Source organism: Aptenodytes patagonicus, chromosome 1 (genome assembly GCF_965638725.1).
Source record: "Aptenodytes patagonicus chromosome 1, bAptPat1.pri.cur, whole genome shotgun sequence".
NCBI lineage: Eukaryota > Metazoa > Chordata > Aves > Sphenisciformes > Spheniscidae > Aptenodytes > Aptenodytes patagonicus.
In genome coordinates, this window is record NC_134949.1 from 128,465,845 (window position 1) to 128,487,239 (window position 21,395).

At 44.0% G+C, this 21,395-nt stretch overlaps 1 long non-coding RNA gene across 1 annotated transcript; it reads right to left on the minus strand.

Moving 5' to 3' along the window:
• Nucleotides 1-14,059: 14,059 nt before the first annotated feature.
• LOC143155911 (uncharacterized) lies at nucleotides 14,060-14,778 on the minus strand. Its single transcript, XR_012994502.1, has 2 exons — nucleotides 14,619-14,778; nucleotides 14,060-14,169 (listed from the first exon to the last, which is right to left on the minus strand). It is a non-coding gene; the product is annotated as an uncharacterized LOC143155911 (long non-coding RNA).
• Nucleotides 14,779-21,395: the final 6,617 nt, after the last annotated feature.

Sequence of the window (21,395 nt, forward strand, 5' to 3'; positions counted from 1 at the left end):
CCGGGCCCAGAGAGTTGTGGTGAATGGAGTTAAATCCAGTTGGCGGCCGGTCACGAGCGGTGTTCCCCAGGGTTCAGTTTTGGGGCCGGTCTTGTTCAATATCTTTATCGATGATCTGGATGAGGGGATTGAGTGCACCCTCAGTAAGTTTGCAGACGACACCAAGTTGGGCGGGAGTGTTGATCTGCTCGAGGGTAGGAAGGCTCTGCAGAGGGACCTGGACAGGCTGGATTGATGGGCTGTATGAGATTCAACTGTATGAGATTCAACAAGGCCAAGTGCTGGGTCCTGCACTTGGGTCACAACAACCCCAGGCAACGCTACAGGCTTGGGGAAGAGTGGCTGGAAAGATGCCTGGCGGAAAAGGACCTGGGGGTGTTGGTCAACAGCCGGCTGAACATGAGCCGGCAGTGTGCCCAGGTGGCCAAGAAGGCCAATGGCATCCTGGCCTGTATCAGAAACAGTGTGGCCAGCAGGAGTAGGGAAGTGATCGTCCCCCTGTACTCGGCACTGGTGAGGCCGCACCTCGAATACTGTGTTCAGTTTTGGGCCCCTCACTACAAGAAGGACGTCGAGGTGCTGGAGCATGTCCAGAGAAGGGCAACGAAGCTGGTGAAGGGTCTGGAGAACAAGTCTTATGAGGAGCAGCTGAGGGAACTGGGACTGTTTAGCCTGGAGAAGAGGAGGCTCAGGGGAGACCTTATCACTCTCCACAACTACCTGAAAGGAGGTTGTAGCGAGGTGTCGGTCTCTTCTCCCAAGTAACAAGCAATAGAACGAGAGGAAATGGCCTCAAGTTGCGCCAGGGGCGGTTTAGATTGGATATTAGGAAAAATTTCTTCACCGAAAGGGTTGTCAAGCGTTGGAACAGGCTGCCCAGGGAAGTGGTTGAGTCCCCATCCCTGGAGGTATTTAAAAGACGTGTAGATGTGATGCTTAGGGACATGGTTTAGTGGTGGACTTGGCAGTGCTAGGTTAACGGTTGGACTTGATGATCTTAAAGGTCTTTTCCAACCTAAATGATTCTATGATTCTATGATATAGGCTATTTTCAAAGTTGCTTCCAGTAATTTTGCACGTGTTAACACAGCACCTTGGTTCAGTCCAGGAGGTACCAGTACTAATGCTAGTCCTTGGAAAAAAATAACAAAAAACATGAGCGATTTGCCAGCTCATATTTTCTTCATCATAAATCACCTGTTTAAATTCATCAGAGCACTGGCAAGCAGCTTTGTGCATTCAAACCTTTCTACTGAAGGTCTGAAGAAATTGATATAGGGCTTAAAATACTGAAATTTTAACTTTGCATACATTATTTTGACTGCCGTTTTCCATATGCCTACCCTGTTGAGGGAGACTGTAAGCTTCTGCATCTTGTGTAGAGAAGAAGAGATTAAACTCTGTTTTGGTGGAAGAGGTTACAAAGATGCATATAGGAGGAATTTGTTCTGAGGGTCTGAATATCCTCTATTTAGGGGTGCTGGAAGAGACCACTGTTCCTCACCCATTCCCTAGCTGCTTATCACCGCTTCCAGCCAAAGGCTCCAACCCCCTTGACCTGCCAGCAAAGCTCGTCGTCTGAGCCCTCTCTAACCTTCCTCAGTCATAATAACTTAGGAGTGCTTAAACCATTGGGTTTTACAACTCCAGCTTGTTTTGCCTGAAGCAGGTGAGAGAAACCGCTCTCCTGGCAGAGAGGATAGTGAAAAGCAGCTGGAGGAGACCCATAATGAGTCACTTCTGGATGCAGACAGAGCTGTTTGCTCACCCTGTATCAGTTTTGACTCTGTCACCATGCAGGGAAGTCATCAGCTTCAAGATGCATCTAAACAGTGATGAACAAGATTGAAAAAGTGGTCCATCACAATCCCAGCAGCAACTGGTGGGCCTAGGCTCACATATGAGCTTCACTTCTGGAGTATTACAGGCCTTATACCCAGCAAACTAAAAACACGATCCGAATCCAAATAACCACTGGGGAATCCTTTCCAACTGTTGTCTTCCAGGCCTACTTCTGCTATCATCAATAAATGGTGGTGATAAATTAATTTAATTTAATTCAATTTAATAATAGTCATAAATTAACAAAGGAAAACACATACCACAGTGAAAACAGTAGACTTATTGGATACAGGAAATTACGTTGAAGGAGCACTGCAATTTTCATAGACCATCCTCCTGTCCTGTCAGAGAATCACAGGATTGCTGAGGCAGAAGGAACCTTTGGAGATCGTTTAGTCCAATCCCCTGCTCAAAGCAGGATCAACCACAGCAGGTTGCTCAGGGCTGTTCCAGTCAGGTTTTGAATATCTCCAAGGATGAAGACTCCACAACTTACCTGGATAAGTTGTTCCAGTGTTCAATCACCCTTCCAGTAATAAAATTTTTCTTCTATGTTTAAATGGAATTTCCTGTATTTCAGTTTGTGTCCATTGCTTCTCATCCTGTCACTGGGCACCACTGAGAAGATCCTGGCTCTGTCTCCTTTGTACCATCCCATCAGGTATTTTTAGACAATGATAAGATCTCCCAAGTCTTCTCTGCTCCAGGCTGAACAGTCGCAGCTTTCAGCCTTTCCTCATAGCAGAGATGCTCAAAATCCTTTAATCATCTTCATGCCCCTTTGCTGGACTTGCTCCAGTATGTCCATGTCTTTCTTGTACTGGGGAGCCCAATACTGGACTCCAGATGTGTCACCAGTCCTGAGTAGAGGGGAAGGATTGACCTGCTGGTGACGTTCTGCCTAATGCAGCCCAAGACGTTGTTGGTCGTCTTATCACAAAGGCACTTCTCTGGCTCATGTCCAAGTTGGTGTTCAACAAGACTTCCAGGTCCTTTTCTGCCAAGCTACTTTCCAGCTGGTCAGCCCCCAGCATGGGGTTGTTCCTCCCCAGGTGCACGACTTGGCTTTTCCCTGTTTTGAACTTCATGAGATTCCTGTCAGCCCATTTCTCCAGCCCTGTTGAGGCCCCTCTGAATGGCACTACAACCATTTGGAGTGTCAACCACTCCTCCCAGTTTTGTATCATCTGCAAGCTTGCAGAAGGTACACTCTATCCCAGCATCCAGGTCATTAATGAAGACGTTAAACAGTACTGGTGTCAGTATCGACCCCTGGGTACACCACCAGGGACTGGCAACCAGCTGGACTTTGTGATGCTGATCACAACTCTTTCAGCTGAGCAGTTCAGCCAGTTTTCAGTCTACCACACTGACCATTTATCTAACCTATACTTCATCAGTTTGTCAATGAAGATATTATGGGAGACAGCGTGGAAAGCCTTATTAAAGCCAAGACAAGAAATATCCACAGCTCTCATCTCATCCACCAAGCCAGGCATCTCATCACAGGTGGTTATCAGGTTGGTCAAACATGACTTCTTCATAAATCCACGCCAGCTACTTCTAGTCACCTTATCCTTTGCATGTCTGGAAGTGTTTTCCAAGATTATTTGCTCCCTCGCTTCCCCAGTGATGGAGGTGAGGTGGACTGGTCTGTAGTTACCTGGATCCTCCTTCTTGTCTTTCTTGAAGATAGGAGTGACATTTTCTTTCTTCCAAGCATCCACCCATCACCATGACCTTTCAAGGGTAATTGAGAGTGGCCTCGCAAGGACATGGGCCAGCTCCCTCAGCACTCATGGAAGAATCCCATCAAGTCCCATGGATTTATATGTCTAGCCTGCCTAAATGTTTCCTAGCTTGATCCTCCTCCATTAAAGGTAAATCTCCATTGCTCCAGATTCTCCCACTGGTCTCAGAGATCTGGCATTGCTGAAAGCAAGTCTTACTAGCAAGGACTGATAAGAAGGTGGCATTGAGTACCTAGCCTTTTCCTGAGCCCATCTTTCCCCCAGTCCTCTCCACATCCTCTCTAGATAAGGCTGAAAAAGCAGACATGGCAAAATGGGTTCAAAAAGTGACAGGACACATTCATGAAAAACAAATCACCAGGAACTAGCAGTTATAGGGATGTTTCTCCCTCCCCATCCATCTCAGGAAGGAAATGGGCCTCAAATTGTCAAAGACTCTTCTTGGGACACAAGCACCATATGCATACACTTCCCAAGGCTTACTCTTTGCCCCATCAGTGATGGGGTTACTGGGCTACATGGATCTGTACAGACAGCCTTTCTGTAGGCTCGGATAAATGCGATTTTCATGCTGAGGCAGTGTGTGCCATTGCCCGTTCTGCTTCTTCTGTGTCTCTCATAGTCTTCTCCCTGCTAATCTGCCTGATGGAGAGAAAATCTGAGAATCATCTTGAGTACCTGCTGATATCTATATCATAGTCTTAAAATGGGACTGCAGCAGTTTTGCATACACTTTAACCAGCACTATCTAGATAACTTTCATACAGACAGCGCTGTAGCCATGACAGGGCAAAGCTTGGCAAGGTCTGCCAAACCTACCTAAGTAACTCTCTAACTGTTTTAATTAGGTGCAGACCTGCATTATTGTTTACTAATTGTGATTAATCTTGCAGAATGAAGAGGCTACTGTGATAGACATTGTAGAAAGAGACAGTCATCAACACTGAGCACTTACAGTGTAAGTATTAATGATGGAGAGGAAAAATGAAATTTTACCTTTGTTTTTTCTCAGACTGCAAACTGAATCTCAGACAGATTTCCTGACTTGTTTAAGACCACACCATAGGTCTATGGCAGAGCTAGGACTTTTTCCAAATTTCCTAAATCCCATTCAAGTGCTGCAGTCACAGCACAGTGACAAAGTGTCCTCAGTTTTCAAAACTATTAATGATTTCCAACACTGGATTCCTGGGAATCCAACATGAGGCAGGTTGAAGAAACCTGGTTTTCAGAAAACAAATTGCTGAGAGGTCTCAATTTGGACATAGGAAAACTGAGTCATATAAAATTAATAGTTACATTTAAAAATCTTGGGCAAAGTCCTCTTTCTTCTAGAGTTGCAGAATATTTGGTTTCCACTGTGTGAAGAATGGGTTTTTTTCTTTTTCTTGCTTATCTTCTAGGGCTGACTTAAGAAAAATGAGAAAAGCTCTTTGGTTTCACATATTCAGAGTGCTCTTACCATTAGTCTATTATCCATACTTGAATACTAAAACAATTGACTGTGTCTATCACTAAGTAGAACCTGAAGGCCATGATAAAACCAAGGAACTACAGTACTCCTGACTATAATTTTTAGTTGCCATGGTGATACATTTGGACAATGAATATACTTTTTGGTCTCTCTTCCCGGCAGCATGGCACAGAGAGAACCACGCAGTCCTTACTCGGGGCATCATTCAGTGAATTTGGTGACACTTTTGCTTGAGAAGGTTGAGAGGCCTGGACCGCACATGATGTGTGAGAAAGTATCTATAAAATGGCTTGCTTGGGTTGTAGTCACGGAGCTGGGACTGACTCAGTTCCAGGGCCTCCCCATGCCCAGTTCCTGTTCAACATCAGCTGGATGTTGCACCTCTCTATGTTCCTGTTTGCAGAATGGAGATAATGACGCTGCTCTCCCTTACCGGTGTTGCCTGTTTATTGGAGAGTACACTGTCTCTTACTTTCTGTTTACATGGGAACATTCATTCTGCTTTTGGTTCCAGTATCCATACTGTAAGGAAAAGGGTATTTTAATGTAACAGAATAATGATTATTATAAAGCGATACTATAAGAGCAATATGAGATATTTCCCCATAAGAATCTTCAAAATGTTTGAAGAAAAGTGAGCAGAGGGCACATGAAAATCTTAATTTTCATTGACCTGTGTGACTGAGACTAGAAACATACGCTGGTAGCTTCTCATATGTGCACTCAGAGGAAGCAGAACCAAAATGACAATATGGCTGGTATGGTTATGGGCACAAAATAGGCAGGCAGGGATTCAGCTATTTATTTTCTAATGGTTGTTCTGTAGGTTGCATTTGAGCTAAGACCCTCACAGGAGTCTTCAGTCTGTTGCCAGTGGGGCAGATTTCCAATTCTTTGCAGCCATCACATAAGAAAAGAAAAACTTAAGGTAGAAAAACAGAATCAGAAACCAATTCTGGGTCCTTGAGAGGTGTAGATGGCAGCTGATCTGAGAGGTACAGCAAGGACTCTCTGCAGAGGCTTCTTCTACAAAGGCTCACAGATGGCCTTACCCTGAGCCACCCCCTTCACCTATGGACAAGCATACACCCCAGTCAGCTGTGCTGGCTGAGAAAGTTTCAATCCATCAGGTCTTTATGATGGCCACCTTCTCTCCCCAGCATGAAGGATCATGCGTGTTCTCTCATCCGCTCCATGTGCAGTGCGGGGGCAAGCTTTGGCCGTGGGCAGATGTCCCCATGACAAACCAGCAGCAACAGGGGAGGTGGTTGCGGTGGCAGCAGCTGCTCCTCTGCCAGTTTCAGGCCTCCCATCTGCAAACCACCTTCGGTCCCACTGGATTTATGTAAACACTCTTCCAGACAGTGGTTATAGGGAGCGCGGATGAGCAGCACCCCAGCAGATCTGAGAGCAAGGAGGGGTGCGGGGCAGCAAAAGCAGAGTGCAGGCTCTAACTTCACCGTTTGTCCCAGCTGCCTGCAGAGCATGCAATTGCAGTCAAAAACACCCAGGGAAGGTGTTTTGCCCAGCAATGTCTTCCACCAGCACAGCCATTTGTTCAGCGAACCTCTCTGCCTGCTGCCTTATGTTCCCCCAACAGCCCAACTACAACCCATTGCCCTGCCTGCTGCCTAGCACTACTCACCTTGAGTAAAATCCAGCAGTGATTTAGTGATACTAGGTGCAGGCTGGGGCAGATCCTCTGTCCTTATTCACTGTGAAATGTGCTGTAGGCACTTATAGTCCCAGGGAAATCAATGGGATAATGAATACTAATTAATGACAAGTCACAGTGGGAGAATCTGGGAAAACATCTGTCCTTGCCCCAGGAGTGGGAGTTCCTCAGGTCCCTGCCATTGCCACGCAGTTCGGGGGCCCTCACAATCCTGCAGAAAGCAAGATTTTGAATATTTACAAGCAGCATAAAAATTGGCCCCAAAAATCACTTTCTCATCAGTTTCACTAAGCCCTAATTATAATGTAAATTGCAAAATTGGAAGGAATTCAGAGACGAGCAACAAATACGATTAAGGGGATTGGAGGATTGATTTATGAGAAAAGATTAAAAGACCTAAGAATTATGCAGTTTGACTAAACGATGACCGTGGGCCTGATCTTGCAAACTTTTCCCAGAGATGGCTCTCCACATTAAAGAGGAAACATGATTTAAAAATACCTACCATGTCCTCCAGTGAGAAATTCTGCAAATCAGTATTCCAAGCGAAGGCAGAGGGGAGCATTAGTTTTCATCTTGCAGCTAGTGAAAGTAAAAATTTCTAGTGTCAAAGCTCAAAGAGTGTTTGCAATTTTTTGGGGTGTTGTACATGGAAAAAAAACCCAGAATTTATTCACATCAGGTAGAAATGTGGGGATATGTCAATACTTGAGATCTGGGAATGACCGGCGTAACAGGAGTGATAGAAAAATGATGCTTTTCACTTGGAAGACTGTTAAATGCCTTTGTAACTTTCTAAAAGTAAAGAAGAAACCTTCAGCCTCCCCCAAAAGTCAACAGCCTGAACTGATGAATTGCACCTTTGCATGGGTACTCCACAGGTTCTTAATGCTTTTGACAATCTACTTAAGCTCTAGAAAACATTATAGAGATACACAGATGTCACAGGACCAAGCATACGAAACAATTCAAATGACAGAAGAAAGCAACAGGAAAATGGGAGATGCAGCACCACAAAAGGAAAAGGAGAGATGCAACACCAAGTCTGAAACTGTCCTCTTGCTCCGCGGCATGGCTGCCTCCTGGGGTACTGGGCTCTGCTGCAGACGAGCCAGCCTGCTGCTCAGGATGGTCCTGCTCATGGTCCTTTTCCCTTACTGGCATTGGTACCTGGCAGGGGTTCCATGAAGAGCAGACTTTGGGGGCTAAACTGGCGGAAAGCTACTCTTTATTTCTGGTAGAACTATTTTTTTGCTAGTTTCTCTCTCCAGACCTCCTCATTGTAGGCTTGGCCAAGTGTTGGTGCTGGCGCAGGGGGAATGATGGTGGGACTATAGAGTTGACCTGGGGAAGGCAGAGCCTGGCAGCACAGGTCCTTCTGGAAGCAGTTAGCTGTTAGATTGCCAGCCACATCATAAAACTGCCCAAGTTACTTAGTAAGTTCTCTAATGGTAGAACATAGACTTCTAGGACTGAAAAGTATCCTCTTGACTGCTGTGCTTAAAAGGTTTTCTCAGCGCCTTTGAGATAACCAGTCTGTGAAGAGCCAAAAATATCCATGTCTCTGCTCTACTCAGCTCTGTAGCATGTAAAAAACAAGGTGTAGTATATCACTTACCAAAGCATGCTTTCATTACTGTTTTAATAATCATCAAAAAATGAAAGAAATAAGATTTGTCATAATTGGCGAATAGTTTTTCCTGAAGAATATAATGAGGTGGTGTTTTTCTTAAAGTCAGATTGAAATGCTTTACTTCTGAAAAAGCAACCTTCTTTTTGTTAAATTTTGGAAACATCAGAACTTTTAACTCTTAGTTTTTTCCCAATTAAAAATTAACCTACTATTTTATAAAGCAAAAAATTTTTTAAAGTGTAGGATGAATCAGAATCAAAACCAACACTGAATCAAAAAGTAATTAAATCAGAATCAAAACCAATACTTGGATTGATCAAAATGTAGTGTAATGGCTTATTCAGTAGTTTAAAAAAATCTAAGTTTTGTGTTTTGGCTCAATCTAAGCAAAATCCCACTCATTTTTTTTCCTGCCTGTCCACCTCCAAAATCCACTCATCAGGCCCTTGCCTTGGGTAGCTAATCTCCCTGTTGTGCCAGAGCCTGGCTTGGACAAAGATTCAATGCATGACACAGCGACTCTGCAAAATAGGGTGCAAGTAAATAAGGTCTCCGATCTAGGCATAGTAACTGAAAAACCTCACAGTACTGGTACCAAAACCAAACCTGGCCGAGAGAGATTTGTCTGTGTGAGTCCATGTTGCAATGGGGGCTGATGATAGGAAAGGATGCTGACACGATGCGACATCCTCAGAGGCATCAATCTGCTGCCCTAAGCAGCCACACCACTGTGCTCACACAACATACCTGAGAGAAACAGCATGTGAGAGACACAGACAGCATTAAAAAACCAGAGCTGCCCACCTTCGGACCCACCTGTACCAGGTCTGGAGAAGGCAGTTCCCAGTATTTCCAGGAATGACTTCAGTGATCCAACAGATTCAGATTTATACCAGCAAGCAGAGCAGAAACAAATGCCCTGCCTTTTTCAATGGCCCTAGAGCAAAAAAAACCCACTGTCTTTTCCAGAAACCTCACAGCTGCTTATCTGAAGCAGTTCACGACAGTGAAAGAAGTGGATAAATATGTCATGTAATGCTGCAATGTGATTTTTAAAGGCAGGCATGATTTCACTTAGGCAAGCAAGGGAAGGGTGAGTCAGCAGATGATTTCATAAGAGTGCTCGGCAGCCGGCTCCAACGCGGTGGCTACGAGGGCAGCGAGCAAGGCAGGCTGGCTGGTGGGCTGGGTGGGTGCCAGCCGTGACCCTAACCTCACGTAAGACACAGCCAAGACTGCAAGTCTCCAAAGTCAACATGGAGACAAGCAACAGCTGAGGAAAACTGCTGAGGGAGGGAAGGCTCTTGTGAAAGGAGCAAACACCATGGGAGAAAGACCCCAAAAAGTCTTTGCAAGCCAGGGTAGGTCCCCCATGGTCTCCCTCCTCCCTCCCATGGCTGATCCCCATGGAGCATCTCTCTGACTTCCACAAAACTTCCTCTTGAGGATGAGGAGGAGAAGGAAGAGAGGGAGAAAGGCTCTGGGAGGCCTGGGAGCTGCTGCCCCCCTTCCCAGCTCCACTTTCACATAAGCCTGGGTTGAGGAGGGGCCTCTCTTACCCCACGAAACAGGGGTGACTGCCTGCCAGTGCCAGCATTTCCCCGCCCACCGCAGTGCTTAGGTTGGAGCCAGCTGCTCCATAGCTGCCTGGGAGCCACGGCACAGCAGCCGTGTCCAACCCCAGGCAGTGTTGAGACAGCCTCTCTCCAGCCACGTGCAGGATTTCCACCCAGGAGCCTGGTGGAGATGCAGGGAACGGTGCTACAATGCGTGAAAAGTAAAAAGAAAAAAGCAAGGAGCTCACGTGGGGCTGGCGAGGAACAGGTTAGCTAGACAGCACCCAAATGAGGGGCGGGTAGGTGTCCTTCCTCCCCCTCTGTGCTCGGGGATGTCAGGGCTTCCTCCCCCCATCCCCATGCTGCATGAGGAGAAAGCAGGAAAAGCCAGGGCGAAGCCATCAGGGACTTTTGTTACGGGTACCGGCACAGCACCCTCCATTGCACCTAGAGAGATGATGAGTCACCTGTGGAAGGAGGAACTGAGAGGCACAGCCTTTATAGGCCATTGCCACTAGCATAAATATTGAACCCAAATGCGTTCTACCTCACATCTGAACGAAATCCAAGCAACACCTAAGCAAACCTCAAGATACTCATGAGGAAATATGAAAACATCCTCTGTGAGAGAAAAGGAAGTAGTGAATAAGGAACGGCGAGCAAGGAAAAAAACTGGAAGAAGCTTCAAAAAACCATGGATTTGTTCACAAAATTTGTTTTTTTATCAACAATCATTTTTATTGCAATCAGTGCTTTCAAGTAAATTTTGTCATGTTAACTCCAGTAGACTTTGAAGTCCTAGTCTGATATTGCAGTTCTACTTGATATTTGCTTTGGTTATTCCTGCACAGGTTCACACTCACCATTAAATTCCTTTTTTTTTTTTTCCTTGCAAGAAATTCATAATCGGCTTCCCTGAAAAACTCTGTAGTTCAAGAGTGCCATCTTGAGGTTTACTACATATAAGGACTAGCATGTTGATTGAACTAGTAGTCAGGGAATTATTAGTGAGCTCAAGCACCTAGCATTTAAAGTATCGTTTTAAAAAGGCATGAACATATGTACAGAGGGGCAGTGCGTCTCTGCTGTGTATTACCTGGAGTTAAGGGATCTAGCTAACAGAAATGTCACTCCCAGTCAAGATTTTCAAAAGCAAATAATAATAGTGAGCACCCTGCTTTGGGATATTCTACTCGAAATGCCTTAGGAGATACCTGGTGTTCAGACTATGTTCAGTTCCAGCCATCTGAAAATTAATGAACTTTCAAAGTATTTTAAGCCAGGCACCCAAAACGACTAATTATGATTTTAATTTTTTTTTTTTTTTTTTTTTTGTCTATAAGATGCAGGTTTGCTTGTATTCTTAATTTAAGTTAAAGGTAATGTTCGAGGCAAAATAAAACTATGGCTTTCAAAAATATTTAAAATCTACAAGGGGAGTATATTGCTTTAGATATTCCCATGTTTTAAAATAAAGGAGACACTTTCATGCTTTGGGGGATAAGTTTAGGAGGTATTATGAAATAATTTTCCTTCTACAGCATTGTCCAGACACTAGTAATTTATCACTGCAGGAGAGCAAATGAGTAGATTGTTACAACAAATCATGCATAGGTTGAGAATTTACCATTGAAAGTGGGATGTTGCTTTTCATTCTTCCTGCTGCAACTGCCAGGTGGCTTTTGGCTTGGGAAAAGGACGTGTGCCAACACGTTCACAATAAAGTGCATTAAGGATGAGGCGCCACAGGAAACCAGAGACCCTCAAAAATATGCATTGTTAGCACCACAAATAACCCGTGTTTCCTTGTGATATTTTTCATTTTGAAGCCGAGCAAAAAAGTAAACCTTTCTGAAACCATTGCCCGTGATGTATATTCCCCAGTTATCACCACTACCCAAATCACACAAGTATGTTTCATTCTTTTTACAAGAATTTTAGATTGTATTACATGGGAAGTCCTAAAACTATAAATTTGACTGAAGTCCAGATGATAAGCAATCTACCTCCAGCTACGTAACAGTCAGTCTAAAGGAAGAAGTCCTGTTTGTTTTCCAGTGCAGCAGCAGACTGCAGCAGAAGGTATTTTTATCCTAAGCATTTAGTACAGCAACGACACATCTCACAAAAGAAATCCAGTATCGGCTCTGATCATCTTTAAACTATCAGGGACTGAGTCACATCCCGGTCTAGAAGGAGGAGTGGGTAAGAAACTAATTTCCCTTTCACAGCAAAGAAAACCATGAATTTGAACTATTTTTCTTGCTTTGAAGTCCAAACCACCTTGCCAATAAATCGTGGCGGTATGTCAGGTCTTCCGAAATGGATGGGAGCAGCCCGCGACAGCCTACGGACTGTGCTTCCCGCACAGACCTGCCTCCTGCCTGCGGACCACAGCAGCGCCGGGATAACTCGGGCTGAAAGAAAGATAGTTGCAGTGGTCTATCAGAGGCTGAATAGGACAGCCACGGCCAAGGGGCTTGGAGCAAATGGGGTCTATTTCCACGAAGAAATGCCGTTTCGAAGATCTAGATCATGTTAAGCCTATTCGCAGAGAATAATGCTTCATTCTGGAAGTAGCCTGTGTTATTTCTTGAGGAGTAATGTGCTACCGAACGAGGTGGCAGAGTCTGTCTCTGTGTGAGGAAGATCGCTGAGACTGAGCTGTGAGCTGGTTCGCTTGGAAACTATCGCTTGGGTATGAGCCAGGTGTCTATTTTGGGTGCCTCCACAGGCAGGAGTTGCTTGCAGTCAAGCTGGACTCCTTTCTAGGACAGGCCAAAACGTTGCCCTGTCTTCTGGAAGGGCAAAGAGCAGGAATAATGCAATAACTAAAAAGAAATTAAAATTTAGTTGCCTCTTAGCTCTAGGGACATTCAAATGATTTTAAGCTTGCTACTGTAATTTTTATGATTAATTCCCAGTGACAATTGGGAAGCCAATCAAAAGGTTCAAGAAGATTTGTGCAAAAATTATTCCACAGTCTGATCAACTACTGAAAGGTTTTGAATGTGGACATTTCAAAAATTATTTAGCCAAATGTTACGCTTACAATTGCCAAAGAGGAATGAAATCTTTGAAAAAAATGACATTCTATACTTTGACCTATTCTGTTAATATCCTTTTGAATGTTTCATAAAACTTACATTAATCATTGTATTACTAAGTTGTCTTTGAAGTTTTTTGTTTCAGAGTTACTGCGGTGTATCATAACATATCTTACATGGGCTGTAAAAGAATGACATTGTGTCCTGTCATGTCTTTACATTGTATTCTGAACAAAGATTTTTGCTTGTGTTAGTATAAAGTCTAAATATTCTGGAAAATTGTCATTTTTGGAGCCTTAAAATTGTTATTGATATTTCTCCTACCAGGCATCTTGTTCCTTTGTCTTATTCTGTATTTTTATAAGATGCCCCAGGTACTTGACATTCATATTTATGCCTTTCTGCAAACTTGATTTATTGTTATAACTCAAAAATAATTGGCACTACCTTATAAAATAAATCATACATTTAAAATTTAAAAATTTTACTGCTAAATTTAATAAACTTTATTTTGTCACGAGATAAATGAATAAGAGAAAAAAGATTTGCATTATAACTGTCTTCAGAATAACAAAAACTGAGGAATAAGGTCCTTCACAAAATACAAAATAACTGGCAAGGACAAAAAGCAAAGGAAAAAAGGGAGCTGGGAGGAGTTCAAAGGGGAGCCTCAATAGTTGTGTACTGGAGAGAAATCCAAAACCAGACGGCAAAGCTGCTGATCAGAACTTGAAAAAATTAGCAGTTTAACGCTGCCATAGGGGAAGGCAGCTCTGTAAGTCCTAAGAGAAGAGCCCTTCTCTTGCTGATGAGCCCTTGCGTCCTGCTTGCCCGTGGGCCTTGCGGGGTGTCCCCTTCCTCTCTGAAGGGTCTTCTACAGCTTGATGCTCCCCAGCTGGGGCGAGCGCTCTCCTCAGCTGCGCAACGGAGGCAGCATCCCAGCACTTGGGTCCTTTGTGGCATCTGCTGTGTACCCAAGGCAATGTGTGCAGGCACCAACCGCTGGCCGAAGACTAACTTGTGACAGTGAGCAGGGTGGTTTTCCCAGCTTACATTCAAGAATGAGACTGAACAAAACACGTCAGGAGAAAATAATTTTATTGGAAGGAGGAGAGCAGTTCATCCGTCTCGAGTTAAGGCATCACTGTAGTGATTTGGAATGTTAAATACAGGAACATTCCCTGGACACAGCTGTGAGGTAAGAAAACCATTGTCATTTCCACAAGATATTACTGCAGAGGACACACAAATAATTTTTTAATTCCTGCATGCGTAAAAAATATTTCCAGGAGAATTTAAAAAGCGTGACTCGCTTGAGAGCAAAGTGTTGAAGATCATGCAATGACAACAGAATTTAGAAGTTAGCAAGTAGTAGAAAAGGAAACTGCTGTTTAAAACACTCTATCCATGCATTGAGAAACACGCGCTCAATACACCATCAGTGCTGCCATCAGCGAATGCTAACTGCACGTTCTGAACTGCTGTGTATAACTCTGTGATAAGCTCATGCATATATTTTTTTGCATTAAGCAAAGAAACCTTAGAGTAGGACCTACAAGCAGCTAGTAAACATAAAAGGATTGTCTTTGAATGAACTGAAAAAAATAAAGCCATATAGAACCTGTATGTAATCTTCTTACCTTTGTGCATTTTTTGATCCGAGATGCCAAGTTCACCTGCCAATAAGCTGAAGGTCTAGAGCTAGAGAAAGCTGGAGTTGAATGTAAGAGAACAGACCTAACCAACCCCATGAGCAACTGAGTGCAAAAGTTATTACAAAGAGATCGTGCGAGTGTGTGTGAACGTGCAAAATTTTGCCATGTGAATGGTGATACATATGAATATATATATATGTTACATTGAGCTGAAGGGATGATTGTTCTAGAGTCAATGCTAAAAGTACGTACACAAATGTGAACTTGCAAGTGTGTGCAGGTTGTGCATTCCTCATGGTGTGAGGAGACACGATGAGAGTTATGTTCACCCACACCAGTCATCAGCCAAGCCAGCACTACCCACGATACAAAGCCAACAATATCAATTCAACCCAGATTAAACTAAAAAGCCTAATTGTAAAGCTGCCAATACAAACAAAAAAAAAACCCAAACAATTTAATATTAAATGTGTGGTTCTGTGTGCAACATCAGCTGCCTTGAGGGATCCAGGTTTTCTAAGTAAAAACAACAGTGCTAAAGCTATCCAACCACATCTCTTGTAGCAAGGCCGATGCCTTCACAAGCAGGGCGCTTTGCACCAAATAATTCTGCAACTGCTGACATGGTGATGGGGGCGACGGCCATGAGCTAGGGGGCAGAAGGCATAAAACTATATATAGAGAGAGCTGTGCATGCTATTTTCCTTTGTTTACTTTTGATCTTACCGCATGGCAAGATGTTAAGGTTACCTGTTAAAAAGTTGAAGATCCAGATGGGAGCAAGGCTGTAACCAAGATGTTTGTGGCTGCTGGTATTCCTAAAGCAGAGCCATTTAGACTTGTTCAGAAACAGTTTTGACAGTGTTGAAATGATGGGAGGTAGAGGAAGTTTGCTGAACTCTTTTTCCATTGTTGCTACCATCAGTGGAGCTGATAGAAATTGCAAGAAATTAGTGCAAAAAAAGCAGCTGCAAACATAGGGGCAGCCTCAAGCTATCGAAGTGACTTCTGAGCATTATTTTTCTCTGGAGAGGAATGCCCAGTCTCCCAGGAAACCAAGTTTGACTACATCCTCCTCTTGCCTTTCATGTAATGTGTCAATACTTATTTACAATTGTATTTTCTTCACACAGAGTCAGAATACACATTAACTCCTGACTACAGCTTTTTCTTTTTAAAGTCAGTGGAAACACAAGTTTCAATTTCCACCCTGTTTCTGATTTATGATTAAGATACATCTCCTCTACGATGGCTCGTATGCTGTCACTTTTGAACAGAAGAGCACTAGGGAACTTCCAACTTTGAAATTAATTACAGGAATAAAGCCTTCTTTGCATATTTTCTAATTATCTCTTTCTTTGTTAATGCCAAATAATGCCTTTAGCATCTTCCTGGAAAAAGTCTCATTGACCCTGCTCTGTGATTATGGTGCTTTTATCTCCCATCTGTGCTGTGAAAGCTACAGGCCTTCCATTTCCAATGCAAAAACCTCCAGAATTAAACCCATTAGTACAAACAATAAAAAGATTAAAAGGCTGTACAGGCACATAATGCAAGCCATACACAAGGCAGCCTTATCCAGTCATGGATGAAGGAGGGAAAAAAAGGTGACATGCCTTTTATTCCATGACTGTCCCTATGATCTCAGCTCATGAACAAATTAGACTTTAACCTAAAAATTTTGCAGACACTGAGAAAATTCATAAGCACTAAGAGTCCATTGGGGAGATGTCTGGACGAAGGTCGCATCCCAGTCAAGGCTGAGCTTTGGAGCAAAGCAATCATGCTGCTTCTCTGGTCACATTTGCTCTTTGTTAATACTTGCCTCAGTTGCAGAGGGGGCTGTCGCGGGGCAAGGTGTCGTGCACGTCCACTCTGACTTGCCCCAAAAAATCTTGCGCTGAGAAGTAGGAGAGCAAGGAAGATCCTGGAGGGGAAGGAGCTTGACCCGAGGCAGGTGACGACCTGGGACCGGAGCCGGGAAGAAAGGCTGGCTTCCCAACCGCAGGGACCAGGCCAGGAGCCCCCTCAGGTGCCAGACCCAGCAGGTAGCAGCGGCTCCACATCCTGCCTGTCCGCTTCTCCCTGCCCAGCATGGGGTACCGGCAGGGATGCCTGTGATCGTGTTTTTACGCATCATTCAATCACCGTCCAGCATTGTCAGGTGCCTCTGGGAAGAGGTTTTCACATACAGCGACTTCTGGCCAGAGCCCTGGGGAGGGAGATTCCCAGCGTGGTGGCACCCTGTGCCCACAGCAAGTGCCTGGCGGCTGCTGCTGCTCCGCTTTACCGATGAGATAGTCCCTCCTGATGAGAGCGGTCTCTGCTCCAGGAACGGTCACTTTACAGGAAAAGCAGAGGATAGCCTGTATTCGCTTTGGACATTTCCATCCCTCCTGCCACACCGTGCTCTGTGCCCACCCGCCGCGGCATCCTGGGGATGGCACCGGGGCAGGGGCAGCAGCACGGCCGGGCAGGCTGGCAGAGCAGGATGCCCAGGACAGGGCTGTCGGCACGCTCCAGAGCGCATGGTGCAGCAAGGTTGGTCTGCCAACGTTATGAAACTCACAGAAAAGTGCAGGCGTGTAATTTTTGCCGCAAGGACCTCATGTCAGACCTTGCTCTGGTTTTTATCTTTTTTTTCTTGGTTTTGGCTCCACAACTTGCTGTTCTTGTAGTTTGTTCTCATGATCCCTTGAGTCATGCTGTGGTGCTACGAGCTGTTTGCAGAAGAGTTGGCAAATAGCTTCTATTTCACTCCCTGTGTGATTTAACCATTGCAAGCCGAGGGGCAAGACATTTATGCGGGTTAGTGACCTGGAGGCCTGGAAGCACTGGTGCAAGCCTGAAGGATGATGAACTGTTGTGTAATGGAGAGTCAAAAAGGTACATTGAAAGAGTAATTACAAACACCTGGGGAGCAGTGGCTCGCTCAGCTCCCCCCCGTCCCCCCTTAAAATGTATGAATTGGCTTTCCATTGCTTCCCTGATATTTTTTTCCATTCCAGCAGAGACTAAAGCTTTTCCAGGGGAAATATTAGTGAAATGCCATGGAGGATTATAGGTAACATGGCACTGGGTTTTCCCCTTCAAGCAGGACCCCAACAGCTCAAAACCAGCTTCGAAGCAATCACATCACAGCAGCAACAGCAGCAATAAATGTCTGATAAAGCAACCAGAGCAAGTTCCTTGAATTTTAAGACAATGTGTGTAGTAGAAAAAGAAAAGAAAAAAAAGATCTCCCATGTTTTAAAAGGTTCCTTATGCAAAAAATTCTACCTTTTTTTGGCAATTTCGTGAAGGTCTTGAGGTTTCTTGGGTTTTCTTCAAAGTTCAGCAGAAACCAGTCAGAAAATGAGCGCAATCCTTGTAATACCTAAAATGAACAACTATTAGGCCCCAGTCCAGGCCTGATCCACTTCTTTAAAATCAGGTTGGCCTACACTCTTCATTTATTTACTCCCTCAGCAGCCCAAGGGAATATACTTAGTGTGTGAAGTGAAGCACGTGCCCTTGCAAGAGCAGATTTTATGTCATTAAAAGGAAAAATGTAATACTGCAAATGAAGAAATGTCTCATTAGAATTGCATTTACTTCTCCACCAATGCCAGCCAAGATGTTTTTTAAACATATACCTCCACTTCTGGCTTCCAGGTATATGCTGCTACCAAAAAAGGGCCCACAAGTGACCTGTGATAGGATCCGTTGTCTTAGGGTGTGTTTGCAACCTATTAAAGAGATGCCTGAGGAGCATGTAAGCAAAGCGGTTGTGGGGGAAGAGAGAGGTGGAGGGTATCTGGGAGCAATCCCAATTCACAACCAACTCAAAGAACAATGGGGCTGAGGATGGGACTGTCATCTCTGTCCTCACACAACTTCCCACCAAGAAATACTCTTCCTTACAGACAGTTCCACCACAGCAACAGCTAAGGATCCAAAGCCAACCTCCAACCTTGAAATAACTTTCTATTAAAGTTGGTTTTAATAAAATGAGCTTTGGATGAAATTTCAGTTCTTGAAATTGCAGCAGAATTTTTTGGTTGGATTCTGTTCATATTTCCCTGCTTCCCCATCCACATTTTGCTATAAGCAATAGGTTATGGTCAACTTCTTTTATCTTGGTGAAATTTTGCCTTCCCGGATTAGGAAAAAAAGAAGGTGGAATGCTTGTTGTAAAACACTGTCAGGAATTCCCCCAGCTAATCCTCCTTTGCTTCTCTCTCGAAACTTTGAGACACAAAGTATTGCTTTTGGAATGGGGGTAGTTTGCATACTGTAACTCTGAGGAAAGCACGGCTCTTTCTGAACTCTTAGAGGCAAAGACAGTCTATGGAGGCAGTTGCACGGCTGCATTGCAGAGAGCTGTTAGTTTGGCCTCCTACAGACTACTGTGACTATCCAACCCAAGAGAAAAATGTATTTTATTTACAACATGGAGGAAAGTTACAAAATGTTTCTAAAGATCGATAGCTGCTCCATGAATTCACTCTCTACAGAGTTCAACAAGCAGTCAGCAGTTGAAAGAGCCTCTGAAAGTTTTCACTTCCTTGCTGGCTGCCTCCCCTCACCAGCTATCTTCCTGACTGAGGTTAAATAAGGACAAGCCTTTAAAACTCTAGTATTTTAAAACAAGTTACCTTATTTTTTGCTGATTTGGCATCTATTTCCATGGAAACAGAAGCAAGAACTAGAAGCCAGCAGCTGAAGTTGGCTACACCACTGCTCTTGGCTTGTTCTGCTTCCATTTCCATGGAAACTGATGTAAGATCAGTGCAAACAAGGCAAAGTTTGCTTTTTTTTTTTTAAATTAACCCTTTCTTGATGTTCCGCTTCCAGATTCGTTTGGTGCCAGAACTGCAGGCACAAAGTCACTGGAAATGCAAGGAAGAGCAGCCCACATACCTTCATGAGTCTGTGCATGCGTGCGTGTATTTATTTGCATGTGTGCATGTGTGTGCACTCCATTTTCTAACATGGATCCTCAAAGTAGTCACCAATTTACTTTAAGGATGCTAAAAATCACAAGAAAATAACTAACGTACAGGAGAGTTAAGGAAGAGTGGGGAAGAGCAGCTGGTTATGTCCCCACATCGACAGGACAGCTTTCTGCTACGGGTTTGTAGTCTCCTGCATACAGGTATCCAGGATGGAGGAGCGCACTGAGTCCTGGAGCTGCCTGGCCATGCCCCTCACAAGGGTATCCTGCCTGCAAGGGGCTCCACAAGGCCCTGCTCTGCAACCGGTGCCGGTTCCCAGGGCATCCCAGCTAGCATAAAGGCTGCTGTTTCACAGGGAAAATGGCAAGTGAGAAAGCAGAGATGGGAGTAGAAAAAGCAGCAGGGGAAGGAAAAATAAATGTGTGATATAAGGGAGGTTGATATGCACGATTGCCCCCCGTGGAAGTTAAAGGCAGAAGTAATAAACTGGCGATGGAGCAAAGCAATTTGATGAGAAGAAATGGTACCTCCTTGCTAATTGCTTTCTAGGAGTTTTCTAGAGTATTTCTCCTCTGAAGCCACGTATGGTCTCCTTTTTGGCTATAAAACCATTGAAACTCAGATTTTAACATACTTTTTGTTTTTTTTCTCCTATTCTGGCAACGTACTGGAGCATGTCACAAGCCTTCAAAGGTGCCTGGTAACATATGCAATTTAATGTGGAGCCAAAGCATTACAGACTGTCTTACAGAGTCTGTGCAGGCTGGGGCCGACCATTGCTCACGGAGCATGAGCTATTCAGGTTTTCTTTGAGTTCATGACTGAACCTGATCCGAGATTAAATCACGTTCAGGGAATTGATTCACTTGCTTACCCTGCTTCATTAACAGGGATTTTGGTGCCTATCCTAGAAAATCTGGATCCAGACATGTAAACCCCAATGTAATAAAGCATTGAATCATGTACCTGAGTCCTCCACAAGCCGAAACAAATATGATTTATGTATATGTTCTACTGCTTCACACTGTTGCACCCCAGACACCAATGCTTACATGTAGAAAAGGTTTTCCAGATTGTAAGTCTGCTTAGACCTGGGGGGCTTTGGAGGAGCCTCCTTCATTCGATTGCTCTTTCTTATAAAATGGAAGGAGGAGGCTGGTGGCAGAAAATGGCTAAAGGGAAGGGAGGTGGCCTAGGTCACACATCTAGTTACCGAAACATTAAAATACCAAATTTATAGCCAGAAGAGAATAGAAGCCAGGGTTTTAAGAGAGAGATGAAAAAATACAAAGAAAATCAATATATTTCATGTTTTGATTCATTTTTCCTTCCAATTAATACACTTCTAGATTAAGCCAGTTTTTAAGAACCTGTTCATGTTTGCACCAGACGCAACAGCACCCGTTCTGTATCGGCTCTGATCCCACCTGAACAGGAATCGATGCCTGAATACCAAAAATTATTAATGCATGTGGAAAAAGTGTCCCCACTATTGTCACCTACAAATGTCAGTTACAATACAGCTGATGAAAAATATGGATTACCGTACTCCCACTCAAAAATAATTAACCAGAGATTCCAATCTGATGGACAGAAATCAAATGGGACCAAACAGTTGGTATCTAGAAAGAAATACATGGTTTGACAAAGTTAGTAGTCTGCCACTGGATCAAACATCTGTCATGTTTTATTCTTCCAGGGCATATTTTTTAAAATATTTTTCCTTTACCAGGTAACTAGTTCAGAAGGAATCTTTTCATACCCATATTTTAAATGTGTTTCACTTTGGTCTTGGAAACCAGGCTGCTATTTTAACAGCTCCGGT